This window comes from Neoarius graeffei, chromosome 6, assembly GCF_027579695.1.
Source record: "Neoarius graeffei isolate fNeoGra1 chromosome 6, fNeoGra1.pri, whole genome shotgun sequence".
NCBI lineage: Eukaryota > Metazoa > Chordata > Actinopteri > Siluriformes > Ariidae > Neoarius > Neoarius graeffei.
In genome coordinates, this window is record NC_083574.1 from 33,189,814 (window position 1) to 33,195,813 (window position 6,000).

Sequence of the window (6,000 nt, forward strand, 5' to 3'; positions counted from 1 at the left end):
CCCGCCTTTCGCCCGTAATCAGCTGGGATAGGCTCCAGCTTGCCTGCGACCCTGTAGAAGGATAAAGCGGCTAGAGATAATGAGATGAGATGAGATGTTGTTGCATTCAGGGGCGCCGCCAGAAATTTTGGGCCCCATGAAAGATTAGAATTTTGGGCCCCCCAACTTTGCCCACCCTCGTCACAATTGCACTATTGTCATTATTTGACTTTTGATAGCCCATGGACCTTGAGTTTGTGACTTTGTTATTACATTTTATGTATTAACCTACCAGGGACTAGATGAAAACTGGTCAGTGACTAATTCTGGTGCATTTACAATCACAAATGAAAATTCAAGATTTTGCCACATGCCTTCTTGTGCTAGGACAATTGGTAGTGAAATGTGTGATGTGACTGCTAATAAATCATAGAAAAAGTTTTCTACCCAGCATCAAAATACCTGTGGAAATCCCATGGATTGTTATGTGTTAGGTAGAAAGCTGTGTGTACTCTTCTGCAAAAAGGGAATATGTTCAAAGCAAAGTGTGTCTAGACAGAAATTTGAGCGTAAGCAGAGTTAGACTATTGGTTGCCCCTCCATGGACCAGGAGTTTTTGACCTTGTTTTCTAATTTACACTTTTATATTGTTTGACCAGTAGATGGCAGTATAAGCCCAGACATAATTCAGGCCAATATAAGCCCATACATAAAAAGAAAAAAGGAAATAAAATGGTGAATGATGCAGCAGTTATTATTGAGTTGACTGTAAATAAACATAACCAACATTATTTAACACACTGCTTTGAACTCTTCTTCATTCAAGTGTGCAAAATTGGGCTACTTAGTATGGAGTTCATTCGTTCATGTGTTGACACAACTTGCATGCATCACTGTATCTGTATGGATTTATAAGATATACATTCTTTATAGGCTACTTCAGTGCCAGAGAGTTCCAGAAAACATCAGTAATCACAATTTCCTGCCTTGATTAATAACTAGGCAACACATCCTAGGGCGGATGTAGGTAGGGCGGAGGTCCCCCTGAGGCTGAATCTGTGCATATTTAGGGCACCCCATTAGTTATGAAACTGGTTATTAGCACTAGTTATTAGCACCAGCATAACGTAATATTTCATCTTGTTTATCACACAAGTCAGTTCAGTTATTAAAATGGAAAAAATGTCACTGTACAAACTGTAAAAGTGTTCTCTTGATAGGCTAATCCAACCACATTCATACTGTTAATTTACCATTCGCTAATATTTTGAACACACATGTGAGCGATAGCTACCTTTCTTTGGGAAAAACTGAGTGACCAGTTGCCTGCCTCTCCGGTCCCTCTCAGCTTTCAGCTGCCTTTCTTTACGTTTTTGACAGCCACTCTTCATATTTAGCGATCATAGACTGTACGCACTCCACTGCTGGCTGGCTGGCTGCTGCACCGCGACACAGCAGCAAGTAGCGTTGCACTGATCAGCACACAGATTTAACGCATCACGCTTCTACCAGAACTGGACCGTACCATTTCGCAAAAGGGGGAGGGTTAAATGACAATATGTTGAAGAACTCAAGAAATAGACAACCTTGTTCAATTAGCTCATTTTACCAGATGGAATATTGCATTGTTGTTATTTCAAAAGTCTTATTAAAATAATTAAAAGCATATTATCAGCCCCTTAAAGGGCCCCATGGCAGTGCTGGGCCCCTAGAATTGTTCTAACCTTTCCCCCCCTGGCGGCGCCCATGGTTGCATTATGTGACTCATCAGCATACTGCATCAGGGTCTATTATTTAAAACCAGACATCAATATGAACTCCCGGTCATATCCTAAATAGGTGGATACTCAGCAGCTAGGTGATGCATTCATTTCCCAAACAAAAATGTTAAACAGCTAGCTAGCTAACTCACCTAGACATATATGCACAGCATCTGCTCCCATATATCCCTTTCATTTTGTCAACAAACCATGCTAAGTTTTAGACACTGACTGAGCTGTTTTGGTTTCCCCATACACAATAAAGATTCCATTCATATTATAGGATCAAATATTTCCCACCTCTCCATGAAGTACATCAATCAGCCATAACATTAAAACCACCTGCCTAATTTTGTGTATGTCCTCCATGGGTTGCCAAAACAGCTCTGACCCTCAAAGCATGGACTCCACAAGACCTCTGAAGGTGTGCTGTGGTATCTGGCACTAAGATGTTAGCAGCAGATCCTTTAAGTCTTTTAAGTTACAAGATGGGGCGTCCATGGATTGGACTTGCTTGTCCAGCACACCCCACAGATGCTTCATCAGATTGCAATCTGGGGAAACTGAAGGCCAAGTCAACACCATGAACTCTTTATCATGTTTCTCAAACCATTCCTGAACAATTTTTGCAGTGTGGCAGGGCACATTATCCTGCTGAAAGAAGCCACTGCCATTAGGGAATACCATTGCCATGAAGGGGTATACTTGGTCTGCAACAATGTTTAAGGTAGATGGTACATGTCAAAGTAACATCCACATGAATGCTAGGACCCAAAGTTTCCTAGAAGAATATTGCTCAGAGCATCACACTGCCTCCACCAGTTTGCTTTCTTCTCATAGTGTATCCTGGTACCATCTCTTCCCCAGGTACCCGACGCACATTCTCCCAACTGTCCACATAATGTAAAAGAAGTCATGATTCATCAGACCAAGCCACCTTCTTCCATTGTTTCACAGTCCAGTTCTGATGCTCACATGCCCATTGTAGATACTTTCAGCAGTGGACAGTGGCTACACAGCCCCATACGCAGCAAATTGTTATACATTGTGTGTTCTGACACCTTTCTAGCATAATCAGCATTACATTTTTCAGCAATTTGTACTACAGTAGCTCTTCTGTGGGGTTGGACCAGTCAGCCTTGGGTGCCCATGACCTTGTCACGGGTTCATTAATGAATGAGGTCAGGCACTGATATTGGGGAGAAGGCCTGGTATGCAGTTGCCATTCCAATTCATCTCAAAAGTGTACAACTGTCTCTGTCACAAGATAGTGTCAATCAACGTCCTAGTATATGACAGTGCAGATGAGTACTTCTGGTTTGAGCATTATCACCCTGCTAATAACAAAAGGGTTTTGACATCAACACGAAGAACTAGCTAGTAAGTAAGCATAATTGGATTCAGGATTAAAGAAAGTTGATTGGCCTTCCAATGGGTGAGAAAGCTGCATTACATTGTTGTGTGCCCCTTTGTAGCAATTCATCTTGCAATAACTCAGAGACAAGTTTTCATTTGCTTCTCATAAATACTGCAGTACGGGCTCAGTGGCTAAGAAGATTAGGGCTGAGGAGATTACAAAGAGGAGCTATACCAGTTCTCTTTTCCTGGAATGAATATGTGCTACCAACACCAAGACCTAATGTTTAGGAGCACTGGCCGAGGGCAGACTGCCCTACCCCTTACTTGACTGCAGACTCTGACTCCAAGTTTGAGATGGAAACAGTGGAACCTCATCATGATTACTGTGTGATGCCCGTGATGGTGATGATGACAAATGAGATGGCTAATGAGAATGAAGCCTTGCATTGAAAGATTAGGGAGCTCCAACACCAACTAGAAGTGCTACAACTGTAAACACGTTTTGGGCGGCACGGTGGTGTAGTGGTTAGCACAGTCACCTCACAGCAAGAAGGTTTTGGGTTTGAACCCAGCAGCCAGCAAGGGCCTTTCTGTGTGGAGTTTGCATGTTCTCCCCGGGTCTGCGTGGGTTTCCTCTGGGTGCTCCGGTTTCCCCCACAATCCAAAGACATGCAGGTTAGGTTAATATGGGACGGCCTTGGGCTGAGGTGCCCTTGAGCGAGGCATCTAACTCCCAACTGCTCCCCGGGTGCTGTTAGCATGGCTGCTTACTGCTCTGGGTGTGTCTGGGTATGTGTGTGTGCTCATTGCTCACGTGTGTGTGCATGTGTGTGTTCACTGCTTCAGATGGGTTAAATGCAGAGAGGAAATTTCACAAGTGTGTGATGAATAAAGTTGTGTGTTTTTTCTTTCTTTGGTATACAATACCTGGCAGAGTCAGATGAGGGCATTCACTTTTACACCAGGTTAGTGTGTAAGACTTTTCGAATAGCATTGCACTAATCTGTTATTAGTGTGTTGTTACATACAAGTCTGAAAAACGTTTCATTTGGGGACGCGAATCTTAAAAAATTAAGTCTAGCATGAACTTCATTCATGTTATGCATCAGTGGTGGCTGGCGATAAAAAAAAAAATTGTGTGTGTGTGTGTGTGTGGTGGGGTGTTCAAATATTAAAAACCAGGATAACAAGTCTAAGTAATTTATAACAACACAGAGAATAAAGGCTTGGTAAGTCAGTTATGGTAAACACTGAGTGTAACTTCAAGTCCTTTTATACTATGCAGTGGTGATTATACTGTATGAATAGAGGTATGCATGGTTAAAAGTCCAGTGAACTTGAACATGACTATGGAGCACTTGCATGTGACGTCACAGCCGATCCAGATTGTGACAGACGCCATCTTGTCGGTCAAACGCCATATTCCGCCTTCTACTTCTACTTCTGGTTCTACTTCTGCTTTTACTTCTACCTTTTTTCTGGAAAACCCTACTATATACAATTCTACTACAACGGCTGCGGCTACAAGCTCTCCCTACCTGTGCACGTTTTTTGTGTGTATTTTTGCGTGTTGTTCGTCTGTACCGGACTTCAATATCCACTACAACCGTATGGACTTACTGGACATTGGTTTCCAGCAGAAAATGATGGTTTGTAGCGATTTCCATCGCATGCACAACATTCCGGACGAGATAGCGAGACCAGCGGGGTCTCCGTGGATTGTTATCGGAAGCAAAGCGAAGGAGGCGGCGCCGGGAGCGGAAGCAAAAGCGAGGCTGCAGAGCCGGCCTGTTGACTAAGCTCAGAAAACAGCCACTCAAATCTCCACTGCCAAGCCTCTACCTCTCCAACGCCAGATCCATGTAAACAAGACGGACGATTTGGAATTACAGCTGGAATTACCTTATTCTATTCTATAATCGGCTGGTCAGTGCTATACTCAATACTTAAGTGACTTACCCATCCAATGAGGATTCTTGTTTACAAGATGCCACATCTGAGTCGCTGCTGACAAATCCTGAATTTCTGTAAAGATAACTGTCCAGTGATTTATAAGCACGCAGTGCTTCACCACTGAACAGCGAGGGAAAGTTAATGAGGTAATTATACACGTCTGGGTATTCCACTGGCAGTTCAAAATCCGGTCGTGAAAACTCCGTCCAGAAAGCCATAAGGGTCACTAATCTGTAGATCGTTTATTTTAGACATATATCTAGTTATCTGTTCATTAGAAAAATGAGCCGTGTAGTCCATTGGTTGAAATTGATCCATTCTGTACATGAGTGCAGCAGTATTCAGCGGTGTTTTTGACCGACAAGATGGCGGTTGTGTACTTTCCGGTCACGTGACTGCAAGATCTCTATAAGCTGTGAGTGTCAAGGTCCTCCTGAATTGTCCCCTGGGAGATCTGCTGTAGGGCTGACTGATCAACTGTAGATGGCCGGTTAAGCAGTTGGCTGAAGTGCTCTTTCCACCTTGCCCTAATTCCCTCCTTGTCCTTGATGATGGTTGTGCCATCAGTTGACATTAGGGGGGCTGTTCTACTTCTAGAGGGGCTGTAGATGGCCTTGATGGCACTAAGGCCCTGTCCACACGGCAACGGATTCAGGTGAATCCGATACAATTGTTTATCGTTTCGGCCTGGCGTCCACACGGCACCGGCGTTTTGGGTGCCCCAAAACGAAATCTTTTGAGAACGGGTTCCAGAGTGGAAAGATCTGGCAACGTTGCCGTTGCGAAGTCGTCTGGATGAGTAGAACGGATTTGTTTACGATGACGTCACAACCACATGACTGTGAGTGCTTCACGCCAGGTAGAAGTGTAACGAACTCGATGCGAGTTGTCAACAAATCCTATAACTTGGTTCATGAAACGTGCTTACAAAATATTTTCACTGTGAATA